Source organism: Haemaphysalis longicornis, unplaced genomic scaffold (assembly GCF_048455015.1).
Source record: "Haemaphysalis longicornis isolate Haplotype H1 unplaced genomic scaffold, Haemaphysalis longicornis Haplotype H1 scaffold_196, whole genome shotgun sequence".
Lineage (NCBI taxonomy): Eukaryota > Metazoa > Arthropoda > Arachnida > Ixodida > Ixodidae > Haemaphysalis > Haemaphysalis longicornis.
The window spans coordinates 161058-179669 of NW_027526291.1; the positions used below are offsets into that span (position 1 = coordinate 161058).

Genomic DNA, 18612 nt, shown 5'->3' on the forward strand with positions numbered 1-18612 from the left:
GTCGCACCAATAATTGCTACCAATCTATGTTGTATACCTTGCCGATACTTTTAAACACACTGGAAGAAAATAATTTTTTATAAAGAAAATCTCAAAGGAAATGTTAAAGAAGCTGATGTACACTTTTGAGCCTTTGTTGTAATCGGAGTCATGCATTACAGAGGATTCACATCTACTTTCGGTTACCGCTTTGTCGGTTTAACAGTTTTGCTTTGTACAGGTTCTTTCTCTATAGTTGCTTCTTGATTATAATAATGCACAGTGTTGATAATACGTTACTATTGTGTAAGAATGTTGAATCAATGTAGTCGTTCCGTCTCTGCGTGCTACATCACTTCTGTTGTCTCATGTAGGGCATTAGGGGAGCTTAAGCTGCAAAGGGCAGCTTTTTGCTTCCTTCCCCTCTCGTATTGTATTTTTGTACCGCTCAGAGAAAAATAAATAGCTTATCTGATGTTATCCGAATTCTTGTGAAAATCCAAGCTATAACGAATACATACCACGATAGGAAGCACCGTAATGCTCTGCTTCCGGAGAACCTGGAAATTAAAAAAAAGGGAAATATTATTCAAGAAGCCTTGCCAGTAGTATTACGCCGGGAAGTTAGAATAGCGGCCATAACAAATTTACAGGTGGTATACAGCATACTCTGTGGACCTTAACACTCACGAGTACAATGGAAGACAACTGTACATTGGGAATGGTTTGAAAAGTGTTTTGATGTTGCTGCGCAAACGGCACCGACGTTTCACTGACTTTCTGTTCTATAAACAAACTTACTCGAATCAGTGAAAAATGAGGTAATACTTACCCGCAAAAAACCGAAACGTGAAAAAAGACATTTTTGAAAAAGCAATCCTTAAAAAAGCAACCAAAGAACAAAACTTCAAATTTAGAAAAAAACTTTCTTGTTATGCAAGCTCTCACAGTGTTCTATTGTCTTATAAAGATGAACACCTCCGGGGTACCTCGGTCCTCTGGAATTATTCATTTGCAGTTTACACAAATTTCTATGAAGCGAAGTGTCCCCTCACTCTCGCGGTTAATGGCCCACATTACTCATTTAACGATAATATAAAACTGCGTCCGAGAAAAGCGTTGCCATGGCGTTCACCCGCAAGCGGATGAGACAATACCCTCTAATCCTTGGCGGTCGTTGTCTGCAATACGCACGAACCCAAAAATACCTTGGGATCATCGTAGATAGAAATCTATCATGGGCGCCGGAAGTCAAGCGATTACGTACTCGTCTCTCTGCGGTGGCACAAGTTATTGGATACCTTGCTGGATGTCGATGGGGCAGCGACTGCAGATCCATGGTGCTTCTCTGCAAAGCATATGTAGACGGCTAGAAATAACTGCCTGCGTACCTGCCGCGCCCTTCCTAAGGGCTCATCGTGTGTTGGCACTGTCGCAGAGGCTGGTTGCTTGCCTTTAGATATTATTAGAATGCAGGAGACATTTCGAATATACTTGAGGCATACGCTGCACGCAAAATCCAAGTTCTTGGCAGGTATTGTACGATGTAACAAAATTTAGAGCTTCGCAGAAACTCTAAATACTATAAACATCTCTGTACCTACCCAACGACGACAACTCATGCCATCCGATTTCCCGCGTTGGACTCAATCACCCCTATGCATAAAATTAAACATACCTGTACTCACATCAAAAAAAGTTATGCCTCAGATATGCCTCCTTCTGCCACCGCGAACAGAAATTGTGGTCTCACTACCACGTTTGAGGACGAAATCGGCACTTGCCACAAAGCCTGCTGCTTGACGTCAGGAATACCTGTATAGTCTGTAGCGGTGATCTCGATGTCGGGGTATCGGCAGGAGATGACCGCGGATGCCGATGATAGAAAGTCCCATCCCAGAATGAGTTCATGGGAGCAGCTAGGTAACACCATACACTGAATATGGTCCCGAATTCCCTCTATCAAAACTTGTATTGTACAGTATCCGGATGGCTCGAGCACCTCTCGATTAGCACCGCATAGCGAAGGTCCAGATACGGGGTTGTCACTTTTCGGAGGCGCGAACGCAATTTTTCATTAATCACTGATATACTTGCTCCAGCAAAAACAAGAGCATCAATACGAAAACCTTCAATTTCCACACACAAGGTATTTGATGGTCCTAATGGAGGAGCTTTTGGCTTTTCGACGAGTGCAGTTCCCCCTCCAGAAACTGCAGGCGCGAAGAGGTGACACAGCGGCGATATGGCGAGGGTGAGCGTCGCCGTGATGGACGCTCGGGCTGAGGCGTGCCCAACGAGGTTGGCGGCGGGATGGCCGACGCGGGGGCGAACCAAATGTACCACGTCAGGACCCGTAAGAAAAGCCAATGTCATGTTCGAACGGTGCGTACCCGCGTCGTTCATCTTGCTGACGTCATCGACAGACACGGGATATACCCGCCGCGGTGGCTCAGTGGCTAAGGCGTTGCGCTGCTGAGCACGAGGTCGCGGGTTCGATTCCCGACCGCGGCGGCCGCTTTTCTGATGGAGGCGAAAAGCAAAAACGCCCGTGTGTACGAGATTTCGGCGCACGTTAAAGATCCCCAGGTGGTCCAAATTAATCCGGAGCCCTCCACTACGGCGCGCCTCATCGCCTGCGTTGCGTCGGCGCGTTAAACCCCACAATCAATCAATCGACACGGGATATATGTCCACGAATCCCGCAATAATAGCAGAATAATAGCAGACACCCGGGAAGGGCTGGCGGCCAGGGTGCATGTTCGTGTAGTATCCCCGTGGCATGTTTGCTGCGGATATCGCTGTTAAATGTCCATGGGCCAACGGTGCTTCCATTGGTAAAGGCGGCTTGGATGCGATGGGCGTGTAGGACGGCGTGGGAGTCGTAGGACCAGGAGACGTCGAGGGCATCATACCCGCAATAGATTGCAGCTCCTCTTTCCCTAGGTCGTGCAGCTGAGGTGCTTCCGTGAGAAGGTGATATCGTAGAGGAGAAAGCGGGTCACTGAGCTGCAGCTCTTCGCAAATGATTTGGCGTATGAGAGAGCGTAAATCCGTGTCCCCTTGTGACAGCGTAGCCAGAGCATCCGGTTGCAAACGAACAGCCTGCAATTCGTCCAGGCGCTGGCAGGTTGTGCGCACATCACTGACGCTCGTCGGATTTTGCACTGCGAGGGCGTTGAACGCAAAAGAAGCGATGCCCTTCATGATGTGGCGAACCTCGTCGGTTTCTGGCATGCTTGCATCCACGAGGCGGCAAAGAGCAACGACGTCCTCCATGTATGAGGTGTACCGTGTATACGTCTCGTCAGAGCGCCGAGGCCGAGTGGACTGCTTCCGTTTCGCCTCGTCCGACCGAGCGGCTGTCGTGCCGAATATCTTGCGCAGCTCCTGGAAAAAGCTGTCCCAGTCGTCGATGCGGTGTGCATTGTACAAAACCATTTTTTTGCCACCTCGTGCAAGGAAAATGAAACATTCTGCAGCTTCGACGTGTCATCTCGGCGGTTAAATGCACTGACTCGAGCATACTCATCCAACCAGTCATCGACGTCTTCACCGCGGAGCCCTCCGAAATGCGGGGTGTAGCGCTAGCGGCTAGTGACGGAAAATGCAAGAGGCGCAGGAGTTGATGCGCCAGCGGGGTTGCAAATGGCCTTACGCTGCATCTGTGTTGAAGGCAAACGCCAACCTGAACGGAGCTCCAGGGGTGCGCTTGGAAGGCGTTGAGGACGGGACCGAGGTGAACCTCCACCACTTGTAAGGCCCTTGAGCAACGGGTGATCCAGGACGTTTATTTGGCGATCTAGTCGGTTCCGAACTCCGGGCCGAGAGCGATGAGGATGATGCACGAGGGAAGATGATTGAATCATGTTAATGAGAATGATAATGTTACGGCGAAGAGGGAAAAGTGTATCGCCCAGAGTGTATGAACAAGTCCCTGGCAGTGTTTTCGATGCCCAAGTCGTGGTGATCTCACATACGCGCTCACAATACATACATATGTGCATACATATATAGAAACATACATACGTACGTACGTACGTACGTACGTACATACATACATACATACATACATACATACATACATACATAAATACATACATACAGCGAATCAGAATAGGAATTGAGGGGCTCGTAGAAAATAACACAGAAAATAGGGTTGGCAGTCAAGAAAACCTCGGAAAGCAAAGGGGAGGTTGTGGTAGGTCATTGAAACAGATAAAGAATTTGGAAAGAAAAAAAGAAAGCGGAGAAAAAATGCCCGCCAGGTGGGATCTGAACCCACGACCGCCAGAATAGCGGTCTGGTGCGATAACCACTACGCTACCGGCGGGGCGATTTTCCCCCCCGTTTTCTGGGGTATTTATGTCAATGTAATTTTTTCCTGTGCTTGGGGGTGGTAGCCAGCGCCACTCTGACTTCTCGGGGTGAAGGGGACCTTCTTTTTAATCCCCGCACCGTGGCTGGAGTGTCTGCGACATATCGAGAGTGGTCAACCAGCGTTGAACCCTCTTAAGCTTCCTATGGCACCAAGACTGCCAGAACAGAGGCCCTCGCTATGCATGTAGGAAAACAGAATAGGAAATGAGGGGCTCGTAGAAAATAACACAGAAAATAAGGGTTGGCAGTCAAGAAAACCTCGGAAAGCAAAGGGGAGGTTTTGGTAGGTCATTGAAACAGATAAATAATTTGGAAAGAAAGAAAGAAAGCGGAGAAAAAATGCCCGCCAGGTGGGATCCGAACCCACGACCTCCAGAATACCGGTCTGGTGAAAGGGAGGTTGTGGTAGGTCATTGAAACAGATAAAGAATTTGGAAAGAAAGAAAGAAAGCGGAGAAAAAATGCCCGCCAGGTGGGATCCGAACCCACGACCTCCAGAATACCGGTCTGGTTTCTTTCCAAATTCTTTATCTGTTTCAATGACCTACTACAACCTCCCCTTTGCTTTCCGAGGTTTTCTTGACCGCAGTGTCTAGAGTGCCGTCCTACGGGACTCTAGCTGATCGCGGAGGCATGGCTACAGTGCCGTCCGACGACATTAGAATATATAATACTAGGCAAGCTAAGGCCAAAGCGTCCGTCGTTTTAGTGTACAGGATCCGTCTTAGCTTAGTAATCTCAAGGACGGAGGTTCGATGCCGGCTCGGCCTCACTTGTTCTTTTTTTTGTTCATCGTTAAAGGAGCCATGAAGAGAAAATGCAAGTTGGTTTTATTCGAAAGATTTCGTGTTTTATAGTGCCCTCAGCGCTTGTCCGGATACAAACGGTGCTTTATTCACTGAGAAATTAAACAATTTAGGTTAAAATTTTGATTTTCCCGCTCAATCGTGCGTTTTCGTGGTCTCAAATGACATCCCAGGAACCGACCGCTCTGCAGCCTGGAGTACCATCATTCACGCATCCGCCGTACAGGGTAGAGACACGTATACGCTGGCGCCGCCATTTTCGGTTGCTCGCTCGCCGCCGAAGCAAGTCATTAGCAAGTTTTAGCTGACCGTTTTTCACGGTCCGCTCCGCTCCGATAGCAAGCGGGAGCGCCATTGCGCATGCGTGGCGCGCTTGGCCGCGAACGGCATTGGCTCCGGTCGCGCTGACCGTGCCGCCGATACCGGAGCGGACCGTCGAAAACGGTTTGCTAAAACTCTCCATTGTGTCGAAACCGCGCTAAAATTATCGCCGCAACACGGTTTACTGAAGAAGTTTGAATCATATTGTCTGTTTCGCGTTGCTAGGTCTCGTGGGAAACGAAAAGAATAACGCGTTGAGCCCGTTGGCCCAATTGCGGCGGCACGGGACCGTTCAAAGGTTGTCTCCACCCTGTACAGCGGTGTTGGTTTGTTCCAGCGTTTCTTTACGTTCCGTAACCTAGATGGCGCCACCATACTGTGGCAAGCGTTTGGTTTGTTTTTGCCCGCATTTAAACCTGGCTTGTTTTTGTTCTGGGAGAAAATATTCGTTCCCTGAAACAGTGCTCGCTCGACAAATGGGGTCACGTAAGACACCGTTGCTTGCGTCAATCGGCCAGTGTCGTCTGAGACAACCCCAAGCCCCGTAGTTCTGTGCAGCTAAACCAAGCATGCTGTGCGCAGTACGAACAGCAGAACGCATCAGTACTTCTATGTTTACATGTGCTTTCGTAACTTCCACTGTTTGTCCCATCATTCTTATTCTTTTTAAAGAATGTGCCCTAAATTTAAGCGCAAGTCGCTTGTTCGTCTAGTTTGTAAGCTCCACCTAATTTGCGTCTGCTTCTGCCAGCCTCCGCCAATCGCAGAGCTTAGCTCATGTGACATCATAGGTTCTGTTGCGGGAAATGAGCTGGTGGGTCGCATGACCATTCCCGTTTTTCCTAATTATGTAGCTTATTTGAGCGAAGTTTACGTTAAAAGTGGTGTCAGTATGATTCTAACGAGACAATATTTTGAATGAACCAAACTTGTGTTTTCTCTTCATGGCTCCTTTAAATTGAAGTACAATTTTTATGGCTTAGGTTAGTTTTGGTTTTTCAAATGATTTCTTTGTGTGCGTTAGGTCATGCTGTGTTATGTTAGGTTAGGTTGTCTAGGTCAACGTTATCTAGAGCGATGTAGTGCCAGACGCGGCAATTTTGTTATAAAACGCCGGTGGACGTCGATATAGTGGAGTGCTTATAATACAGTCGGACGGCACTCTAGACACGGCCTTTCTTGACTGCCAACCCTTATTTTCTGTTACATGCATACATACATACATACATACATACATACATACATACATACATACATACATACATACATACATACATACATACATGTAGGGCGCTATGCCGGGCGAGAGAAAGGAGCCTCGGACAGGACGACCGTTCGTCGGCAAAAACAAGGAGATTCTATTTTGTCGGAACTCTTTGAGACCCCGTGTCCTCGTGCGCTCGCGCGGCCACGACTGTCCCGCCATGTCGCTTGGGCTGCCGCGCGAGGTGCGGCGCTCGATCTAGCGATGTCGCTGGAGCTGCTGCTACAGGGCTCCCCCCAAGAAAGGAGCGGGAGTGGCGAGCGAAGAAGTCATTCGTGTTTCCAGTGGACACACCGAGGTAGTCTTGTTAAAGGGGGCATAGCAGGTTCCAATGAAGTGACTTCGGGCGGCTCGAAGTACGCGGGTTTCAGGCGTGCGATTGCGACGGTGTCTTGAGAGCCGTTGATGTCCAGTACGAATGTCGACGTGCGGCGGTGTACGACAGGGTACGGACCAAGGTATGAGGCCGCAGTGGTCCTCCGACGGGTCCGTAGCGAACGAAAACATGCGTGGCAGTTTTGTGGTCTGGGTGCGTTTAAGCCGTCTGGTACTTTGCAAGGCGAGTGGGTTGAGGCCGAAGGTGCCGAAAACCTCTCGTAGTTGATCGACGTAGTCGCTTGTAGGGACGGGTCGTGAAGACTCGTCCAACAAATCCGCTGGCAAACGGAGAGAGGTACCATAGACGAGCTCAGCAGACGCGCATAAGAGGTCCACTTTGTACGCGCACCGGATGCCAAGGAGCGTCAGAGGTAGTTGTTGGACCCACTGGGTGGAGAAGCCGTGTGCCGTGAGTGAAGCCTTGAGGTGTCGATGGAAGCGCTCCAGAAGGCCGTTCGACTGCGGGTGGTACGCAGCTGTTCGCAGACGAGTCGTTCCGAGAAGACGCAGTAGTTCGGTGAACAGGGATGGCTGGAACTGCCGGCCGCGATCGATGACAACAGTGGAAGGGCATCCGTAGCGCGACACCGAGGTAGACACAAAGGCTGAAGCTACTGTAGAGGCCGTGATGTCGGGAAGAGGGAAGGCTTCGGGCCAACGTGTGAACCGGTCAACACAGGTTTGGATGTACCGGTAACCTTGGCAAGGGGGTAGGGGGCTAACGATGTCAACGTGAACGACAGAAAAACATTAATCGGGCCTGAGGAACAGCTTGGCAGGGGGAACGGAATGCCGCTGGACTTTTGAACAATGGCACGGTGAGCGGCTCGTACCCAGTCTCGAATGTCAGCGTTCATACGTGGCCAAACGTAGCGGGACGCAATGAGTTTTTGAGATGCCCGAATGCCGGGGTGGGCCATGTTGTGGATGGCATCAAACAGGCGGCGACGATGTGAGGCAGGCAGGAAGGGTAGGGAAACACCTGTGGACGTGTCGCAGACGATGGTCACATTACGAAACGGCACGTCTTCAAGCTTGAGTGCTGTAGGTGCTCCACGCAGACGGGAGAGTTCGTTATCGTTGGCTTGCGTCGTAGCCAGTTCTTGTACGTCAAGCTGGTCGGTAAGTGCTTCCTGCGTTCCTGGTGAAATGGCATTAACATCGTCCATGCGACTCAGAGTGTCTGCAGGTGAATTGGCCACACCACTGACGTGCTGGATGTCGGACGTGAACTCCGAGAGGTATGCTAGTTGACGCACCTCTCGAGGAGTGTAGAGGGTGTCAGGGCGGTTCAAGGCGAACGTGAGCGGCTTATGCTCGGTGAAGATCGTGAACGTGCGTCCTTCGAGGTGATGTTTGAAGTGACGAGCAGCGAAGTACATGGCTAGCAGTTCGCGGCCGAAAACACTATATCGTGTTTGAGCCGGAGTCATGCGCTTGGAGAAAAACGCTAGCGGTTGCCATGCACCTTTCACTCGCTGCTGAAGGACAGCTTCGACGGCAGAACTTGACGCGTCGGTCATGAGTGCGAAAGGAAAACTTGGATTCGGATGAGCGAGCAGTGCAACGCCGGCGAGAGCGCGTTTGATGGCCCGAAATGCACTGTCAGCTGCAGCGTCCCAATAAAGTAAAGTGGGTGAGCGTTTGGTGGAAAGCAGCCTGTAGAGAGGTTCGAGCAGCGTGGCACAGTTCCTAATAATGCGGCGGTAGAAATTTACCAGTCCTAGGAACTGGCGGAGCTTGGACACAGACACTGGCTTGGGAAAGTCGATGATTGCCTGAACCTTGGCGGGGAGTGAACATATGCCAGTGGCGTCCAAACGATGACCAAGGAAATCCAGAGCAGTGGCACCAAACTCGCTCTTGGAGACGTTGATGACGATGCCGTGAGCAGCGAGACGCTCGAAGAGAAGGCGAAGATGCTTCAGGTGCACTTCCAGGGATGTGCTGGCCACCAGAGTGTCGTCAACGTAGGCGTAGACGAACGGTAGCACCCGTGTTACGGCATCAATGAAACGCTGGAATGTTTGTGCAGCGTTGCGGAGTCCAAATGGCATGCGCAAAAACTCGAACAGGCCGAATGTGGTTGTGATGGCAGTTTTAGGGATGTCTTCTTCTGCCCCTGGGATCTGGTGGTAAGCACGAACTAAGTCTATCTTAGAGAATATTGTGGCCCCGTGGAGAGTGGCGGTGAAGTCTTGGAGGTTGGGTAACGGATAGCCGTCAGGAACGGTCTTGGTGTTTAAGGACCGGTAATCTCCGCAGGGGCGCCAGTCACCAGTTTTCTTGGGCACCATGTGCAGTGGTGATGCGTGGTTACTGGATGATGGACGGATGATGCCCAGTTCCATCATGTGCTCGAACTCCGCACGGGCGACTTTGAACTTGTCAGGGGCGAGCCGCCGTAGTCGAAAGAAAGCGGGAGGGCCAGTGGTGATGATGTGATGACGGACGTCGTGACGAACAGGCAGAGTCCAGTTAGGTGGTGCTGTCACGGTTGGGAAGTCCCGCAGCAAGGTGACGAACGGTTCATCGGCAACTGTAGCGCAGGATGGTGCTACATTAGCAGCTGCCTCCGCTGACACACCTTGCACTGAGAGGAGTGTGGTAGCATCAAGTAGACGCTGCCGCTTTAGGTCGACGAGAAGGCGGCCATGTTTTGCGAGGAGGTCGGCACCGAGAATGGCGATGCGAACGTCGGCGACGAGAAAAACCCACCGGAAAACTCGGCGGAGCCCCAGGTTTAGAGTGAGTGAGCGTTGCTTCGAGAAGGGTATGCGCGTGCCGTTCACTGCTTGTAAACTCGAGATGGCACGAGAAGCACGATTCGAGCGTGTAGCGGGCAAAACGCTAACCAGGGCACCGGTATCCACGAGAAACCGCTGTCCGGTGGTGCGGTCGATGACGTGAAAAGGCGACATTCCTGTGTTAAGCCGATATCGCTTGTCGCCATTAGCGGTCGGCCAGGCCGTTTCACGTCCAGGCGCAGGGCAGTCGGCCGTGGCGGGCGTCAGCGCCGAAACGCCGGTGGTAGTACCAAATGCCCGGGTTAGGCGAGTCGCTGCGTGGGCGCTCTGGGCGCCGTCGCTGCGACGACTAGCGACGACGAGCGACGACGTTGACGGGAACGTTGCGGCGAGAGATCGCGGCGTGTTGCGGCAACGATGATCTTCTCTAGACGATCGCAAAGGCTGTCGAGTCTAGACGAAGCGGCGGACTCACTGGGCGCTGAAGCGGGGTTCCTGGGGCAGGGAGGACACGGAGGCTTAGATGATGCAACCGCGGCCACTTGAGAAAAGGGGCTGCATGACTTTGTCTGCCAGCGCGGCGAGTGCCTGCAGGTCCACGGCTGCGGCAGTGGCGAGGATCATTTGGACGTTGGAAGGAAGGAAAGAAGGAAGGAAGGAAGGAAGGAAGAGCTGAAGGAAGGAAGAGCTTACGCAGCAGTGTGTCATCCATGGGGTGAGAATGCGTGCCAAGAAGTTGCTTCATGCGCCGTAGCAGTTGACTTGGCCTGCGGTCGCCGAGCTCCTCGGAGGAGAGAAGCTGCTGGATGCGCGTGCGTTCCGAAGCAGCTGTGCGCTCCAGGAGTGCAGCCTTGAGCTGGTCGTAAGGCGCTGCGGGGCGGGTGCGGTTGAACGAAGCGAGGATGTCGGAGATCTCCTCTGCGGCTGTCGGCGGAAGAGCTCCGACGACGTGGAGAAATTTGGTTTCTTGAGAGGTGATCCGAGCCAGCTGGAATTGCGCCTCTGCTTGCAGAAACCAGTTCATCGGGTGGCGCTCCCAGAATTGCGGAAGCCGATCGGTCAAGGCTGAGACTGCTTCGCCGGCTTCTCGTGAACGGGTTGAGTCCTGGTTGTCGAGGGACATGGCTCTACATTAACCTCGGTGGCGTGTTCGGTAGGGTCACCAATTGTAGGGCGCTATGTCGGGCGAGAGAAAGGAGCCTCGGGCAGGACGACCGTTCGTCGGCAAAAACAAGGAGATTCTATTTTGTCGGAACTCTGCGAGACCCGGTGTTTTCGTGCGCTCGCGCGGCCACGCCTGTGCCGCCATGTCGCTTGGGCTGCCGTGCGAGGTGCGGCGCTCGATCTAGCGATGTCACTGGAGCTGCTGCTACACATACATACATACATACATACATACATACATACATACATACATACATACATACATACATACATACGTACATACATACATACATACATACATACATACATACATACATACATACATACATACATAAATATGTGCATACGGCGGGGGCAACCTACGCTCACCTGCGCAGGAGAGGAGCGGGTCTCTCGTGTGTTTGTGTGTGTTTGTGCGTGGGGGCGCTACTATCAGTGCACTGAATTTTGTGATTGGTGCGTCCTGACGTCAGCCGATAAAAAGTGTGAAACTGAACGGACCCAACCCGCCTAATTGATCTCACGTGCGCAGGAGTGCACTGCCTGTTCTCTGATACCGAGACGTAAATACTTGTACATAAAGATTTCTTCTTCTTCAACTTCGTCATCATGACTGCACCGGCACGACACCAACCACGGTCCACTTCGACCGCGCTACCCTGGTTCGCAACAATACATACATACGGACACACCCATGCTCACGTTCACTTAATAATTAGTACATACCATGGGTGAAGGGTCGAATAATCGAACAATCCTTGTAATTCGTGAAAACTAGCTTGTAACTCTTTTGAGTCTCACCACCTGGAACACAGACAATTGGCGGTTATTAAACCTATTTTCCTGAAAAACGTCACGTCACCATATAGTATAGTACGGTTGCTTATGGTTGATGTTAATGGCAGGAATAACCACCAAAAGGGATACAGGTTAACAATATCACAGCAGAAGTTACAATTGATTGATACAAATTATCTAGAGCTCTAAAGGCACGGAAGAAATTTGTAAGCATTATCGAGTTATTCGATTACGGTCGAGTTCCCAAGTTGTAGGTTGCAACTTTCTGAGCTGTATTTGTGTTCTGTTAATGCACATTTCTTTCAATACGAAAACCGTAGCGAAAATTGTTGTTTCTCTTACGCCGTCTCCTCGAAAATTTGCATCCGCGAACTGTGGTGCCACAGTCGCGTTGAAGTCCTTAGGGCAGAGCTTTACAAAAATGTTAAACCAATAAATGCCCCATTAAGCGAAAATGCGGCCGGCTTCCTGTGTCAGCGCGACCGAAATACGTTTATAAAAATGGCCGACTACGAAAACAAATTAAAAGCTATATGAAAATATAAAGTGGGTAGGGAATTCGAAAGTAGGTTCTACAGAATTGTACCCCACACATTCCCTCCAACATCACTGTGCCTTGGATACAGCAAATAAAACGTGCACCTAGTGAGTGGATTGTGGCTTTCCCTAAAAGTATGTGTACAGACATTTATCGAGGACTACATGGATAATCTGGGAACGATAATTACTGAAGAAGAATTGGCCGCGTATCTGCTCCTATCGCTGCAAATGTCGACAGAACAGGACAGTCGACTGGCGCCCCTGGCAAGTAATTAAATGCCTCCCAACTCTTTCCCGCTCACCTCGTACTGTTCCTCTCTCGTATCTTTGCTCTCAGGATAACACCCGAGAAATTTGCTCAAGTAAATTTAAATTAACTGCGTTCCACTGCTCCAAGTCAGGTGCCTCGATGCCAGCGCTTCCGTACGGCGGATACACGCGTGAATCGAGGCACCTTATACTAGAACATTTATAGAACCACTTTGCGTTACTCCACGAGCGACCCGCCGCGGTGGCTCAGTGGCTAAGGCGTTGCGCTGCTGAGCACGAGGTCGCGGGTTCGATTCCCGGCCGCGGCGGCCGCTTTTCTGATGGAGGCGAAAAGCAAAAACGCCCGTGTGTTCGAGATTTCGGCGCACGTTAAAGATCCCCAGGTGGTCAAAATTAATCCGGAGCCCTCCACTACGGCGCGCCTCATCGCCTGCGTTGCGTCGGCGCGTTAAACCCTACAATCAATCAATCAAATCAATCACTCCACGAGCGTTCCAAGCGGAATGTGGAACCTATCTAGTGGAACCTTTCGCTGCTGCTGCTGTTTGATTTTTTTAAATGCCGCCAGGAAGCGCGGGCCACAGCAGGCGACGGTTATCTGCAGTTGATGTAGTATTTTGTTTGCTATCCAAAAACGAAACATCCATAATTTTTTAATAGAGGAAGACTGCAAATATCACTCATGTAGTGATTTTGTGTCTTAGATTTGCGTAATGCCTTGTTCTTGTTCAACAATGTTGACAAGTATGGACATTAGAACCGGATGTAGACGTTTAGATTTGGCTGGGGGCATATAAGACTATCACGTAGTTTCCGTTTCACTTTGCCCGGGTGGCTGAATCGAGTCACAGACAGACAGACCAACCAAAATTCTGCGTTTAAGTAGACCAAGCAAGGCTATCGTATTTAAAAACAAAAATCTTACCACAAGCACCGGTGGCTTATATAATAATTTATGGAAACTGGTTCCCATTAGGTAAAACTTATTGCCATTTGGTATAGGGCTGAAGTGCTTAAGGGAACCTCAAAGAATTCATATACTGCCGAAAACGTTTATAAGGGCGGTGGAGGACATGCCAAGCATTCATCGTAGTCGTTATTATTTGGAACGTTTACGGCATTTCATTACCAAAAATGCGTGACCTTCGTTTGCGCGCGAAATGCAAGTAAGATATGAAAAACTGCAACCCTATCTTCAATTACAGTTAGGGAATCTAGTATCCAACTAGCCTATTAAAATACTCATAATATACAGGCGTAAGCCTCTAAAGCTTATGGCTTGCAATAGGTAAAAATTAAGCTTCCGAAGTTGCTAAATAAACCTGAGGGCAAAAAATTATCCGAAAGATCATCATCATCCTCATCATCATCAGCCTTCTCAGGTCTACTGCAAGATGAGGCCTCTGCGAGTGACCTTCAACCGCTCGTGCGCTGTGCTGCTCGAGTTCATAGTTTCGTTTTTCATCCCTTCATCCTGTTATTCGCCTTCCCCTCTTCTAGAGAAATGTCTTGATATCCGTTCCGTTACCTTTACTGCCCACCGGTTGTCGATTCCTCTAACCACATAACCAGCCTAAGCTCATTTTTTAAAGTGCGAATGCACTTTATAAGCGACCCCAAACCTTCCACCGCCGGCGGCGGCGGCGGCGTCCGCAGTCCTCCTCTCCCTAGCAACGGCGTGGAGCGGAGAGGAGCGTCGGTAGCAACGGCGCAGTGACGTCACTCACCACGTGACGACACGCCCCTCACCACTCCTCGCGGCGCGACGGCGTGCGCGCGCGCGTCCCTCTCCCTTCCCTTCCCCGCGCCGTGACGTCACACACTCCACCCCTCTCCCCGGCAGCTGCCGTGCGCCGCTGCGTGTCACTTTCCCTCCCCGCGCCGTGACGTCACGCACCCGCACCTCCTCTACCCTCGCTCGGCTGCAGCTGCCGTGCGCCGCTGCGCGCGTCCCTCTCCCCTTGCGCTCGCCTCCTCTCTCAGCCACCTGGCTCGGTGCGCTCGGCGCGGCGTGCCCCCCTATATATGCAGCGATAAACTGCCAGACCTCCGTGGGTCGGCTCGCGCGCGCTCTCTCGCTACAGTCTCCTGCTCGCTCTGCTCCAGTTTAGACCGTTCGCTGGCTGGGCGCCTCTCAAGGCGATGTCAGAATTACTACGCCGTGTACTCTCGGCGCAAGAAATGCATTCGCACTTCCTCACGATTCCCTTCGGGGAGGTGGGGGCAATTTTTTCTTTATGTGAACTATGATATGGTCAACTCTAGTTTGTTCTCTCATCCAGGTAGCTCCTTTCTTGTCCCAGAGTGCTATTCTTAACATTATTCATTCCATACCAGGTTAGCCGACTTAACTTTGCTTACTAGTTGTTTAGTAAGGTTTCAAGTTTCAGCTCCGCATATCATCACCGTCAGTATGCATTGGTTGTATACTTTTCTTTTGAGTGACAGAGGTAGCATACTTTTCATTATTTTAAAGCGCTTGGCGAGTGCTCCTAAACTCATACCTATTCTGCACCGCATTTCTCGTTTATTGTTGGCGTCAGCAGTAACGATCTGTTCGAGGTAGTTGTATTCTTTTACTTCTTCTAGCGTTTCGCTTCCTAAGCTAAAGAGGACGTTTTTCGCAGGCTTGTTCCTTATTACTTTAAATTTATTCATATTTATTTTAGGCCCACGGCCGTGCTTTCTGACTGTATTTCCTCAGGCATTGTTTGCATGTGTTCCGCAGTCTCACTACAGTCTCTGCAGCAAGCACGGCAGAGCAGTTGGACGGTGCTGTAACGGCTGCCAAGCACCGGCAGCAACTGGGTGCACTGCGGCCCTCGACTGCGAGCGATACCCCTTTACCGCCCGCTCCCCCCCCCCTCACACACACATACCGTTGGGACCGCGCCACCTCAGCTCAGTCACCACTTCTGCGACGTTGCCCAGCTCTCAATCCGCTATCGATGCGGCGTAGAGCAGAGCGACAAAGTTGCCGTGCCGACGGTGATTTGCAGCTGCATTTATATACAATATATACAAAGGTAGCAAGAGCGTTATATGGTTCGCACAAAGGAGTTAATTGGCTCGCAGAAAGTTTTGCGTGCCCCTGAATGACCAGCGTACGGAGCATCGTGATGTGCACGCAGGAGCTCGCCTCTCATTGATGCAGGCAGAACTAGACGTCCCGTACCTTGGCGTGTTTTGTTCCTGCAGCGCAGCAGATCCACCCCCGTCGTCCATATAATGTTGTCCCTCACTGTTACCTGCTTTGAGCGATTTCACAAGTTTCTGACTGTGGGGATCGTCGAGCTGATCCCACTTCATTTGGAACTCCTCCACCGATGGCACAAATAAATCGAGCGCCCGTACTGGCACCTTGCTCAAGGCGTCAGCGTTCTGATTAATGTTGCCTGCCCTGTGAATGACTTCAAAGTCATAGTCCTGCAAAAGGAGGTTCCACCTTGCCAGCATAGAGCTGGGGTTGCGAGCTTTCATAGGCCATGGGCGGCTGAAGGCCCGTGACGATCTTAAAGTGCCACCCATAGAATAAACACCGAAAGTGGCGCACCGACCATACTACGGCAAGGCACTCCTGCTCGGTAGCGCCGTATTTCTGTACCGCGGGGTTCGGCTGCCTACTCGCAAAAGCCACAGGTGTTCTTTGACGTCGAACTCCTCCGACAACGCCGCCCCTATGGCCACGTTGGAGGCGTCCGTCGCGAGTGTGAACGCCCTTCTGAAATCCGGAAACTTCAGCAGGGCAGCCCCCACCGCCTCGGCCAGTCGGAGGCGGTCGTCGTTCTTTTCGACGGCGGCAAGGTCCCGTCTTACATCAAGTACGGCAGCATGATCGTGAGGTGCTACCTCTACCGTCAGCACAGGGAGGTGTGCAAGACGTGCGGCCAGGTAGGCCACCGCAAGGACGTCTGCCCCACGCCCACCGCCCGAGTCTGTTTCGCCTGCGGCAAGCAGAACCCGGGCCAAGACCACCAACAGCACTGCAAGCCCAACTGCAAGCTGTGCGGCGGCCCGCACGCCACGGGCACCAAGAACTGCAAAAATAAATTCAAGACGCCGTTTCAAGTGAAGAAGCGGCAGTGGCAACGCAAGCTCGAAGCCGAGGAGGCCCACGTGGCGCCGTCGCCGCCGGCGCTGAAGGTCAGAATATCCAGAAGGGATGATTTCCCGGAACTCGCCCCGCGCAAGGCCGATAACCGCGGCCGGGAGAAAAGCACAAACCGGAGCCCGTCTGCCGGCAGTGCGGCGAGCCGCGATAGGCGCAGAGGCAAATCACGCGACCCCACGTGGGCCGCCGTCGCCACGGGCGGCACAGCTGCGGTGGCGCGCCAAAGGTCGAAGTCTAAAGCGCGGCGCGCGAGCCGCTCCAGCTCGCGGCACAACAGCACGAGACGCCCCGCCGCAGCAGGCGCCGGCTCCGCGGCCCCGGACGAACTACAGCAACTACGCACAATGGTTCAAGAACAGAAAGGCACGATCGAGAAGCTCACCAACACGATAGACAGGCTCACCAGGCAACTCGAAGAGCTCCGGATCTCACAAACGGGAGGCAAGAAGGCGGCGGCAGCTGCGACCACCACCTCCGCCATCGGCCCAGCGCCGAGCCTGCCAGCGCGCCCCCCGCAAGGGCAAGCCCGGGCGCCGCAGCAGCAACAGCCGCAGCAGCGGCAGGCGACGATGGAAACCAGCCCTAAGCCGTGCCAGCCACCGCAGCCACAACCGCCAGCGGAAGACCAGGACTACCCGACCCCCGCCAAGCGGCGAACGAAGGAGCACCGCAACCACAACGTGCAAGAGACGCTGGACACGGAGGAAGACGACGACGACGACGCCGAGTCGATCGTCTCGTCGGCGTCGATGCAGACGGCCAGCGAAACGAAGACCCCCGGGTACGCCGGTCTGAACAACCGCTGCCGCTAGCTCTCCAACGTGATGAACCATTGGGGCAAGAACCTTTAGGGCATGGAGAGACGTATCACCAGACAAACGAATCGAGCAATCAATCAAGCAATTAATCAACTGGCACAACAAATCAGCCCCGAAAACATGAAGGCGTTCATCCTCGACGTCGTTAAAGAACACTTTTACAACGAAGACGCCCAGCACCCGCCATCATGCCAAGCCACAACCGCACAGCCCCAAGCCTGAAGATTTGGCACTGGAACGCCAACGGCTTCCGGTGCCGAAAGGCAGTGCTGCAGCAACACCTGCGGACCCTGGCCGCGCCGGACCTCCCCGACGTGATCATGGTCCAAGAGACGCACGCAGAAGACGGCAACGCGATGTCCCTGCCGGGCTACCGCGCGCACGCCAGCCCACCCAGTGCCCGCACCTGCGGGAAGGGAGCGGCTCAGGGCGTGTGCACGTTTGTCCGCAGGGGGCTCACCTTCATCAAGCACGAGCACTTTCTCGGTCCCCGGGGCAGCTCCATCGAGCACTGCGCGACCGAGCTGTCGATCACCTCCACCCACAACAGGAAGAAGAAGACGACGCGCGACACCATCCTGGTGGTGAACGTCTATAGCAATCCGCAGCATCGCCAACAGAACTTTCGCGCACTACTACACAAGGCACGCAACGCAGTCTCCCAGCACGCCGACGCCACCGTCATCGTGTGCGGCGACTTCAACGCACAGCACCGGGAACTCGGCTACACCGCCACGACGGCCAAGGGCAGAAGCCTGCTGGAAGACGCCGCCGAGGCCGGATACGTCCTCCTCACGGACCCGTCCCACCCGACGCGCATCGGCACGTCGACGGTCCGGGACACCAACCCGGACCTCTCGTTCGTGCTCCTGCCCGGCCGCAGGACCGCGCGTTGGAGGAACACGGGCCACAACCTGGGGAGCGACCACAATATCATCGAGGTCACAGTGCCGCTCCGCTCCGGCGACGGCGGCGGTGGAGGAGCCGGGCACATCAAGCACCGCCTCACGGACTGGCACCAGTTTCGCGCCACGGA

General features: G+C 52.6%; 1 long non-coding RNA gene and 1 other non-coding gene across 2 annotated transcripts in view; both read right to left on the minus strand.

The window, feature by feature from the left end:
• LOC144166885 (uncharacterized) overlaps positions 1-18612 on the minus strand; it is a 156347-nt gene that overhangs the window by 42582 nt on the left and 95153 nt on the right. The window contains exons 4-5 of the long non-coding RNA XR_013321784.1: positions 11766-11843; positions 501-539 (exon numbers count right to left, since the gene is read on the minus strand). This is a non-coding gene — a long non-coding RNA (uncharacterized LOC144166885). The remainder of the gene's footprint in view (positions 1-500; positions 540-11765; positions 11844-18612) is intronic.
• Trnas-gcu (transfer RNA serine (anticodon GCU)) lies at positions 4240-4312 on the minus strand. The gene has a single exon. It is a non-coding gene; the product is annotated as a tRNA-Ser (tRNA).